The sequence below is a fragment of the Macrotis lagotis genome, chromosome 1 (genome assembly GCF_037893015.1).
Source record: "Macrotis lagotis isolate mMagLag1 chromosome 1, bilby.v1.9.chrom.fasta, whole genome shotgun sequence".
Lineage (NCBI taxonomy): Eukaryota > Metazoa > Chordata > Mammalia > Peramelemorphia > Peramelidae > Macrotis > Macrotis lagotis.
In genome coordinates, this window is record NC_133658.1 from 529,267,533 (window position 1) to 529,280,377 (window position 12,845).

Here is a 12,845-nt window from a genome sequence, read left to right on the forward strand (position 1 = left end):
TATTTCTCCAATAAGTACCTTTTAATGATGTAGGATCATCAAGTGCAGTGGTTACCCTGCAAAGTTAATAAAGTGAAGAAAATCATAATGGGTGAATTAAGTAAAACAAAGGATGCTTGAGATCCAATATCCTTGAAACAGCAAGTTGGTGGTTGCAGTCTCCAAATAAGGCATATTCCAAAAAGTGTGGACAAATTCAAAAAATGTTACCTCATGAGATCACACCCCTTAAGCTTGATAGAAATAATGATTTTCTTTTTCTTTCCTTAAACTATCAAACAGTTTATAACTAGGCAAAAATAATAGAGAATATCAGCCAGTAAGGCATTTATTAAATACATATTATGTGCTGGAGATGCAAAAAGACAGTCCTTATCTGTCAATACCTCACTAACTAATGGGAGAGACAAAAAGCAAACAAATATATACAAATAGGTTATTGTAATATAAATAGGAAAATTTAAAAGGGCAAGACAAGAATTAAGAAGGTTCCTACAGAAAATGGAGTTTTGGGGAGAACTTGAAGCCGGGGGAAGAGATGAGGAATGAGAGCATTTCAGGCATAGAAGTAGGAAATTTGGAAGACAGTATTATGAAAGGTTTTTAAGGTCAAATCCTGGAGATAATAGGGAGTCACTGAAGTTGTCTGAGATGGGTGATATGGTTTGAACTGAACTATAGGAAAATCAGTTTTATGACTGAATGAAAGATGGACTGGAGTGGAGAGAGACTTGAGGCAGGAAGACTCATCAGGAGGATATTGCAGTAGTCCAAATGAGAAGTGAGGAAGGTCCACATAAGGTAGTAGCAGTGTCACTATATTGAAGAGGGCATATTAGAGAGATGATTTATTGATGAAATCTAAAGCCTTTGACAATAGGTTGAATATTGGGGGAGTGACAGTTTTTAGAGAAAAATAATAAATTATTTATGCCTGACATAGAAGGTAATATAGATTTAGTCAAACAGAAATACAACTATATATTTACAATAAAACCCTCATGAGAGTTCAAATTTTTAACTGTGACTAATATCTGTGTGACTCAAATAAGAAGACAGTAAAAAATAGCTTACTGTATAACATAAGCTATTCTCCACAAAATATGGCATACTCAGGACAATTCACAGTGAATTTGATAAATTATGAAGATGCTACTAACTGGTTTCACTTCCAACAAAATCATCTACTGAATGAATATATATATATATATATATATATATATATATATATGCATGTATGTATGTATATAGTCTCTGGAGTTAGGTTTATCCTAAAAAGCAATGTTTTCTATATTTAAAACCTGCTGATTCAAGAAGGAGAAAGTTGGGTCAGCTAGGTGGTGCAGTGGATAAAGCACTGGCCCTAGAGTTAGGAGTACCTGAGTTCAAATCCGGCCTCAGACACTTAATAATTACCTAGCTGTATGGCATTGGGCAAGCCACTTAACCCCATTTCCTTGAAAAGAAAAACAACTAAAAAAAAGGAGAAAGTTATTCTGCTTATGAGTCTCTTTTTTTTAGACTCTTCAAATCTACCTGAAGTACCCCATTGCAAATGTTTCTTTTCTACTTCAGAATCAAATTAACTCAGCAGGAACCTGCTTTAAAAGAGTGGGAAATGTCCCATTTTAAATAATAAGATATGAAAAGACAATTAAGAAATAAATTATTTTTCAGCTTTAATTCCATACAGTTGAAACTTTCTTTTGTCATTCAGAACAATTTAATATGTATATGCAACAAAGTCCAACTTGATAGACTATAGAGAAGAGATAACAGAGATTTTGCACAAATGGAGAAGCCATTGAGCATGGGTTCAGCAATAAAATACACATATATGCATTCAAAAATATATACACATATTCATAGGCATACATTTACATAAACTAGAAACATATTTACACAATATATAATATACTATGCATGCATACTTATGCCTCTATATATGCACATATGCATATATACATGTTTATTTGTGAATACATATTCTACTTGTAAATTTATATGCATGCATATATACACTCAAAACAAATACTGTATGTGCACATGTCTACTTTAACACATGTGTATTGTTTTAATGTTATGTATTACATGTGCATGTATGTGTATATTTGTATGTGTGTATGTGTGTATTACTTTATTACTAACTGGTAGATGCTTGATTTTGTGAAATAGACTGAAATTTTCTTGGATTCCCAGTATCACCTTTTTTTGTTCATTTATATTTTCTCTTTAGGGAGGTCCCACAGTGGTCAAAAACAGGAAGAGGAAATAACAGTAAAATGAATTTTTTGTTACTATGTGTTATAATCTCTGTTAGTTTACTTTTTACCTGATTCAGGGTTTTTAAAATTCAGATTGTACCCTAAAACGTAAAAAAAAAACTGTTTTGGGGATTTTATCTTTTAGTTTTTGTTTTTTGGCTAGATTACTAAAATCACTTCTTCATGAAGCAGAACACTCTAGCCTTTCATATGCATATACAAAAAAAATTGGTGAGAAAGTTGTACATTAATCTGACTGTGGAGTTAGTTGTCAAGAGGTTCATTCTATCATCTACCATACTATGGTTCAGTCTCCTAACCTTCAACTCTGTCTTCAGAGTCCAGCTCATAGTCTTCTCCATTAAACCCAACTCTAGTTCTCACCCTAAGTGACTTCAGTGTTCAATTAATGACTCTTCTTATGTGCTTTCATCCAAAATCCCAAACCTCTTATGTCATCTGTCTCATTCTACCTCAGCCACCTAGAGGTAATTCCTTTCCCCTTTCTCTTCAACTCTAGACTACAATATAATAATATATGTTGGGGAGTGATTTGGGGTTGAGAACTAGAGATACTGGAATAGCAAAAGATCAAGGGAAGTAGGGATTCAAGAATAGAAAAAAAAGTTTTGTTGAAATTATGAACTGAGAGGAAAAGGATAGAGGGACACAATGAAAAATGAAGAGCACATTCAAGGAATGTGGGTAGTTGTATTGTGGAATTATAGACTGTGATCACAAAGGGGAATTTGGGATTATGGAATTTTAGAGGTAAAGAAGTTTCTAGTAATGATTAAATCTAAAGTGTAAACCTAGATCACATACCCTAAATCCCGAGCAAATTGGATTGCCTGTGATCCCAAAACACAATATATACTGTAAACCCCATGCTTCTGATCAAACTGCTTTCCCCACATAGAATATCTCTTCCATTTGATGTCCTTGACAATACAGGCACACAAAGTGAAGTTGTAGAGTTGGACTGGATCTTTTAGTACAGACATTTCCATAGAACCAAAGGTTCTCTCTTAGAGATATTAATGATAATCACCCCCACTATATAAGACTTTGTTTATATGAGAGTGTATTGAAACATTTCTAATAATAAAAGAATCATTTACCATCTTGCCTAGGCTAGCAATTCATGGAAAGCATTGTGTCACATATGTTGACTTATTAAGAAAGGGTTATTTTCAAAATTTCAATTCTGAATTGAAGTCCAGAGTTAGAAGTTAATCCATAGCATATGGAGTGGCATATTTCTATGATTAAATGTCCATTTCTTTCATAGTGATATATAGCAATAGTTCTGTTAGATACACATCTGAAAAACATAGAAATATACACATACATATATACAATCATGTACATGTACACATATATCCTGAAAGTGACTGATATTTTTAATCTGGATTAATATAGCAAATATTGTATCTATTCTATCTATAACACACATAAATGTTTACATGCACATGTGTATACATATGTGCATGTGTTTACATATGTATATACACATGTGTTATATATATATGTCAGTCTACCTATTTATCTTTGTAGAGAGGCATAAAGACAGAAACAAGGATTCTCATTTGACCATTTTAAAGATATATATTTTACCCATAACTATATTAAATTATCAGATGATTTAAATGCAATATATTTGAGTCAAGTTATATAACCAAAATAAATGCTTTGGGAGCTATCATTTCCAACCAAGATATAGATTTGAATTCAATAATTTATAAATTACTTCATGATATCTATTAAATTTATCTTTTTAAACATCTTTTCCTCTACTCCCCTTTATAAACTTCAGGTTCTAACCAAACTAGACTCTGTGATTCTGCAAACACAATTCTATTCACTACTCTCACTTTAATAGAAATATAACTTTCCTTGGGTAGAAGGAAATAAGTTTTCTTTTATGGAGGGAATTAGTACAGAACAGACATAGGGGAAAGATTGTAAAAGTATAGAATTGAAGATGGAAAAATATTATTTATCAGTAGCTACTGTTGGTATGGTGTTTAGAGGACAGTAGCAATCCTAGAAAGTTAAGTTGGAATCAAATTATGAAGGACTTTAAATGTGAAACACAACAGTTTTCATTTTATTCTTGAGATAATTGAGAACCACTAGAACTTCTTGAATATGGAATGTGTATAATCAGAACTGTACTTTATGAATATCAATGTGAAATTGTACAGAGGATGGATTACAGAAAGGGATATGCCAGAAGTAGGTAAAACAATTAGGAGACTATTAGATGTAATAAGGTGAAAGATTGGAAGTGAGAGATAATAAGAACATGAATTTGAATGCTGGTTATTTGAGTGTATAGATTGGGGAGAGATTAGATTTGGGGGGGACTGGACCTAAAATTTTATGAGAGACTGGATGTCTATCTATTATGGAATGATAACTCTTGAGAAATGAAACAGAAGTAAAATTGAAAGACTTGGTAAATAATTGCATATGAAAAAGGTGAGAGGAAAAAAATATGACCTTTAACTTTCTTTTAGCTCTAAATTTATGATATGATTTGCTTAGCATTATAAAGATTACCACCACTAGGAAACTAGGTTGAAATTAAGTTAAATCATGACCATATCTCAAAACAGCTATAATAAAGAGAGGCAATACCATAAAACTGAGTTTGGTTTGTCCTATATCTTAGTGGCAAATAAATTTTGTTCATGTCCCATTTTTTCCTCCATCTTTTAGGTGAACTAGGATTCCTGAATTGCATAGTTCAAATTCAGTCTTCTTATAAAATATAAAATGATATAATTTTGTATTTCAAAAGAACTATTATATCATTACTCTAAGCATACCCTCTACAGGTGCAACTCACTATTTCATGAACTAACAAGTAAAAACACAAAACATTTTATTGTTTACATCTTTTGGTGATAAATTACTCTAAACTCAGTCTAGTTTTCAGCTGGCAATTAATCTCCATGATCTTATTAAAGCCTTTCCAGTTTGATAAGAGCTATTAGGGTTTGTGCTCTTCTGGCATAATCTTCAAGAAGCTCAGGGACAATTCCATGCCATGATGAAGTAAGAGAGATTTAAATGGGGGGAGGGGAGAGTATGTCTGCTAAAATTGTTTGCTACAAGTCTCCTACAAAAGTTTAGAACCACCTTTATACTTAAATATCTTTCAAATTTGACAGAATAAATTGTCATATTATTATCTACACAAGAAAAAGGAGTCACCTTCCTTGTTATTTTCACAATGATGAACCCTTTCCTGTTGATTATTGCATTTTTGGTACCAAATTATTAAGACTCTAAATTTACTTTCTTTGAGGAAGGGGGAAATGATGCATTTGATAATAGAATTCAATTTAAAAGTATGAATTATGTTGGAGATTTCATGACAATTCAAATTAAAACTAATATTGTGTTAGGCCCAGAGTTCTCACCTCCCTCACCTCCAAGTATAGCAGAATTTATTATTTAAGAGGTCAACCCAAAATGAGTTTGGGAAATATATTTTCCCTTGAGACATATAATTAATTACTTTTGTTTCCCCCGAAAGAGTTCATTCTCAGATTGTTTATTTTCTAGTGTCACTGATGAGCTGACTGGGAAAATGAAACACTTCAATTTAATTACCAGTTGCAATTACAGCTTTTGAATAGGTACTTCATCTTATACTCTTTTTATAATTGTTTCTTCTCATAATATAATACATAGTTATATCTGCTGCCTTTCAAAACTCTGACAATGGTTTACCATTTTTTAAACAAAATGAATACAAGATGATTCTAAGATGCCTTATATACAATTTAAAAGTGTGAGAAATCCATATGGTTTCATAGAAGCTTTTAGTTCTCTTAGATTTTTCTGTTGGAGGAAATCATGCATAAGCAAAAAAGTACAGGAAAATTAATTCAGCTCTTGTACTAACATTGCATTTTGTGTTATTAATGTCTGTAGCTCTACTTGTTTGGAATTTTATTCACATATAAAGAAAGTAAAGGAGTCAATAAAAGCATTGGCAAAAACAATGACATACAGCATTCTGGAAGTGGCACTGAGCCCAAATGAGGACTCTTAATTTCATTTTCATCAACACTTTGAAAGCAAGGGAACATAATGCTTTAATATTCTGGAACACAAGAAAAAGACTCAAATACATCTATGCAACCTTCCATTATTTTTAAAGGGAACTCAGCTTTTATTTTGACAGGATCTAGATATATCCATTTCTCCTGGTAGGAATTCTCTTGCTGGCTCTTCTCTGGCTCTCCTACTCATTCCCCATTTCTAGAATCTTAAGGAAAATTTTGCGGCTACAATTGACTCCCTATACATTTGTGATGCTAGAGGTGAAACTTAGATCAGATGAGCTCCTCTTTGTCAAATATTGGGATTTGATTTTTGTTTCTCTCACATTCTGGAGCAAACTTTTTGCATGAGAAAATAGTAAGCAAGGGTGGTCACAACAGTCTGGAATAACTAGATCTAGAGCGCCATCCTTCATTAAAACATCAATCAACTTGTTGTTAGATCCTAAAAATTATCTCCCTCAGTGTCCTCCAAAACCTCACTGGCTAATCCACAGATACATCCTTCTCTTCTAGAAATACATTTATATGCTTGTTTCTTTAGTGAATGTGATCTAGAGTTCTTGACTTCCCTTCTCTTTTTGCTACTCTGTCGTATCCCTCCGCTTTCTATCTAATGGATAGCTCAAGTTTAACTCCTCTCCTTATTAGCTAGAATTTCCCAAGCAAATACCTTCTGGTTTAAGAGGATGGTTTGTTCTGTGACAATCTATAATTCCTGCAGATGCAGCTAGCACCAAGTGACAACAAAGGTGAAACTAATAGTTGGACATAAAGTAATATACATTATACTCTTCTGCTGCTTCTTCTTCGATATATAACTACACAGCAACACTGCTAGCATAAGATGCATATATAAATATACATATATGTATATAATATATAATAATAAATATATGTCTGTGTGTATCTGCCAAGAAACAAAATTTCAGATGCTCTAGTGCTTTAGCAATGTCATAGTGACATTCCTTTAATTGTTATAGTGTCCAAAATTGTTCTGCTTTAATAAGTTATACTTATATAATTATTAGAAACCTTCAAATCACTGTGGTATAGCCAGATTTACAATGTATAATATTCCCCAGGATGTCTTATTTATGGATATAAATATTATATAAAGGATCGATATTGCATTATCATTAAACATGAGACTTAAAAGTAGAATGCATTTTGTCTTGTACACAATCTTCCTCAACATATAGTATGGTCTTTGAAAAGATTTCATTGTACCCAGTAACCAAGAAATCTATGTAAAAAGTGAGTACAGCTCTATAGTAAGATGACTTATTCAGAGACATACCATCTCTGAACAACTTTGAGGAACAAGAACTCAACCTCTAAGTTTGAGGCTATTTACTTTCAAACACAAGGCATAAACTGACCTAGAACACATACAATAATACATACATATATACATACACACATATATATATATATATATATGTTAGATCATATATATATATATTTATATATCTGCAAAATAATTAGTAGTTCCCTTTAATAATCTTGCTAAACACTTTGGTTAGGGATAGAGAATTTTTCCGAAGTAGAGTTATACATGTATGTTATAGATTGCATCCTGCAGTTAGAAAATTGACTTAGATACAATACAAGCTTTAGAAAACTTTTAAGAAAGTCATCCTAGTCATAAATATCGACACTGGCCCATGCATCAAAGACCTACAAATGTCACTTTGCTTTTAATGAAAACTTTATAACAGCAGCATCTTAAATGTAGTCAGTGTTTCTTTTATAATTCCTTTTTTCTTTTGATTTTCATGTGAATCTATGCTTCAAAGAGAATATTTCTTTGAGGTTAACATCTATATTATTTCAACTTATTGATCTGAAAAGTATAGGCATCCTCTAATGTCATTAATTAGTCCTATAAATATATAAAAATCAAGCAGTAAATAGTAAAATTATTAAATAAATATACATTATAAGTGCCACTTCCATAAAAGCAATGTTGAACAAAGAAGATGACAGGAGAGCCAAGATAGGAGGAAGGAAGTAATGAAAGGCAAAAAAGATGAAAAATAAGGTCACTGAGGGAAGATAAAAGAGAAAGAAGAAGAAAGATGATGGAAGGTGAAACAATTCAAGAGAGAGAATTGGGGAAAGATTATTTCCTTCAGTTTTAATGCTACTTGATTTTAATATATTGCTACTGCTATTGGAAAATAAGGCAAAATTACAGAGTATGCTTATATATGAAACATAGGAGGTGTTAGGAAATCATATTATTAAATGCTGAAATAAAAATGCATAATTTTTATCTAACTGGAACATTAGTGGTATTAATGATAGCTATATCTATATCTATATCTATATATCCTACTCCTTTTCTGATATTTTTTATTCTAAAAGTCCAGGACAAGGGAGATGAAATATGATTTAGAAAATAGAAGCTTTAGAAACTGACCTATCATGATCTTGTGCTTCTCATTTCCACTAATGAAGGTGCAGTGATTTATTCAATGTTCCCTAGCAGACAGCAGCAAAATTTATCAGAATTTCATTCATTTTAAACATTGGTATTCAGATAGTGAACACAAACCTTAAAATTACTGGTAAGAAAAAAAAAAGTCAAACAACATTTTAATCAAAATAGAGAGTTTAAAGATTTTGAAGTGAATGACATTTTGCCCAAAGGGGCAGATAGAGGTTGTTGAAAGTATTTGCTGTCAGTCATTGAGTACTATATAAACGATGGAATTTGGTAGCAAACTAGTAAGAATAACTAAAATTGGAAATTGTTCAATGTCAGTTCCATGAGAGTATGTTTTCCATAGGCCTTACCTCTTCTTAAATGTCCCAGGGTATCTTTATTTTGCTTCATATTGAGCAGTTTTTGTTCCTGCTCTTTCACCTGATTACAAACTCCCCAGGGCTTGAGATATCTGTTCCAGATCCAAAAAATCCTAAGTATTTTTTAAGTGATTATAAAAGAGAGTCTTTGTAAGCAGATAAAGATGGGGAAAGTCTAAAATGAAGAAAGAGGAAAGAGAGGAAGCTGGTAGGATATGAAAAAAGTGAATACTAACTAGAATAGGACATAAGACATTTGTTGTTTACTTTAAGAAAGGTTGAAAATGCCTTCTGCACCCAACCCATTTACCCATCCCACTCCAAACAAAATCTTTGTGACTTTATATGCGAATGTGCCAGGTGTGTGTTATGGCCCATTTGAGGATCTGAGAACTTCATTGTGACGTGTTCCATTTTGCACTGCATGATAAGTAGAGTTTGTTCATAATAATATTTTTAATTCAAAAGTAATATTTTTAGGCTCCTCTTGTTGATCCCTCTATCCCTCATGAGTTGTGCCTTCTATCTAGACAACAGATCATTTTGTCTGGTAACTGATCCCAACACTAATGTTGATTCACCTGGTCCCCAAGTGTCTGATATTCTTACAATATTTTTTCCTGCAATTACAGATTCGTAGTTATGATTGATTTGATTTCTTTTCAAAGTAGAGGTAAATTTAAATCTATATGTGATAAAGGGGATAGGGCAGTGGTGCTTCTGGGAATTAAAGGGAAAAAATTTATATACTTCTTATCTTGTTAGTGAAAGAGAGCATAGTATGATTAATTTTCCAATTAATCAATCATTAAACATTAAATTCCCACTTTTCCAGGCATTAAACTAGATGCTGGAGATAAAAACACAATGCATCAATTTTTATTTATAAAGAAGATTGATCATAACTCTAATTTCTATATTATAATCCAATATTTTTTATAGTATACATCATATTATTTTTCTAGGTATTTATTCATGCATGCTTAGAGATAATTCTCATTGGATCAACTTGACTCTAAAATATCAGAAACTATTGATGTCTTCTACTTTACTAGCCCTTGAAAAGAATTTAATGTAAATAAAATAAACTCATTTTTCTCAGCATTGTAATACCTTTTTCAGCTTCCTTTTTTGTGCTGCCAGAGTTCTGAATTATGCTGTTCCCAAGGAGGAAGGGTTAGAGATGGCCCACTAGCTAGACAGTCTTAAGAGAGATGTATGAATAATCATGATCACTGTGTATTGCCATGAATTCAATCTTCATTATGCATTAAATGTAACCAGAAAGAAACAGCAGCTTATTAATGCTCTCATGCATAATACAACAACTCAGAGGGTATTAGTTTAGGGAAATAAACTCCCCTCTGGGTTTATAGTAAAAGCTCTTACAACTGAACACAGTGAGAGTGGGGGAGGGGAAGAGATGCCTTTTTTATCTACTATTCTGAAAATATAACTTGGGTCTCTCTGTCTGTCTGTCTGTCTGTGTCTCTCTCTCTCTCTCTCTCTCTCTCTCTCTCTCTCTCTCTCTCTCTCTCTCTCCTTTTATTGTGTAATTGACTCCAGATAGGGATAGTAGATAGACCAGTGCCCCTAATCACTACCAAACTCGTCACATTCAATTCTTCATCTTTAAAATGAGTTAGAGAAGAAAATGGCAAACCACTCCAGTGTCTTTGCCTAGAGGAAATCAGACATGACTGAAATTGACTAAATAATTGATCATGATTTAAGTTGTCTCTTTTAGTCTATCATATAAAAACACAATTTTAATAACATAAAAGTCATGAAAGTTTTACAATAATTTGGAAATGACTCATGCTTTCTGAAGGCTATGCCAGATGAACAAAAACTCTAAGAATTCAAAGAAAACTGCACAGACTACATGTATGAGTTTAGCAATGTTCTCTACATTTCTCTGTTGTCTAAGGATTGACCTAAATTCTCACACATGATCATTAAAAACCATGGTGACAAGGAAGACAGACTACCTAAACAGAAAAATCCATGCCAACAAAATTATGAATTTTAAAAAAATGTATTGAACTTACAAATATCTAGATTTTTATAATTTTAAAAATATTTTCTAATATTTTAGTTTAAATAATTCTCACAATTCTGTAGTGAGTCAATAAGTATAAATACCACTATCCCTATTTCTTTAAATCATGGAATTCTTAACCTATTTGGTAAAATCATTTTGGTGGTATTATGAAGTCTAAAGACTCCTTTTCAATATAATGTTTTATAATGCATAATAGAAATACATCTTATGGGGAACCAGTTATGTTGAAATATAGTTATCAAATTGTTTTTAAAAAAGAGTTTAAGGACCCAAGGTTAAGAACACTTTCCTTTATATGGAGAAATTGAAACTCATGGAAATTAAGTGATTTGCCCTAAGCTCACATCATTAAAAAGGAATTTAAACTTCAGTCACATTCAGATACTTCCTCTACTGTATGATGTCCATTTAGGCAAAGTCTATACATACGAGGTATCTTCATTTTTGAAGTTCTCTTCTTCATATTATGGAATGAACTTTGATATACCTAGATAATTCAAAACAAAGTGTATTTCTCACTTTATGCAAATCTTTTGCATACTTGGTTTCATATGGTTTAAGTTCTAAAAACAGATAAGTACAGTATGTTTACTTCAATAACATTCAAAAGAATAAAAAGAGAAGCTATTAAACTATTCTGCTTCATAAATAACATGACATTTAGAGCCAGAGACTCTAGGTTCAAATCTGCTTGAATTTGGGAAAAGAAAACACATCTCTCAGTGCCTTCAATTTCTTCATCTGAAGACTGAGGGGTCATCAAGTAGCTTTTATATTAATACCAGGAATACTATTTTCCTAACCTAAATGAGTCAATCTAAGTTACAATTATGGAATAATTTAATATTGGTCAATTCATGGTTCTAAAATCTATGACCTTGACCTAATGATTATGGGAAAGGGGAAAAACCCTATGTGTTGGTTAATTAAACTATATGAAAAATGCAAGTCTTTAGGCAGAAATTTCATTTTAAGAGGATCTGCAATGATTTACCAAAGCTTAAAACTTGAGTAATTGAATGGAAATATCAAATTAAAAACAAAATGACAAAAGCTTTTTACTATGTGTCTTCTGCATTGTATACTTATTGGTGAAAATCTCAAAGAAAATTCACTTAGCTTAGCTAAACACATTTAAATATGCTCTTGATGGTAAACTATCCCACTGTAATGTGTAATCACATGAAATAGAGTCTGTCCTCCTCCATCCTCTCTTAATTATTCCTCACCAGTCCTCCTGCATGCTTTATTTATTGCTTGCTATGTACTTGGAAGATGTGATGAATACACTTTTAGAAAAAGAGTAGGGGTACAGAGTACAATAAAACTAGTAATTTTTGACAGTAGAGAAATCTCAAAGAATATAAATATTTCAGGATGGAATTAGCAAGGCAGGGAAGTCATCATCATCAAAGCACTGAGTGCCTCAATGTTCCCATTGCTATACTGAAGAAAGGAGTATCCAGAAGGTCTGGTCCCTAAAAAAATTATTCTTACAACCAATTCTCAGGTTATTGTCAATGACAAGATGGGTAGTTTGTGATCAGTGAACAGAGCAATAGATTCAAATATAAAATGCACCCTAATATGTGGAGACAAAAAATATACTTTGTTTAAACTTTCAAA

General features: G+C 32.1%; 1 protein-coding gene across 1 annotated transcript in view; it reads right to left on the reverse strand.

The window, feature by feature from the left end:
* IL1RAPL1 (interleukin 1 receptor accessory protein like 1) overlaps nucleotides 1-12,845 on the reverse strand; it is a 1,500,378-nt gene that overhangs the window by 114,050 nt on the left and 1,373,483 nt on the right. The gene's annotated exons all lie outside the window — the stretch shown is intronic.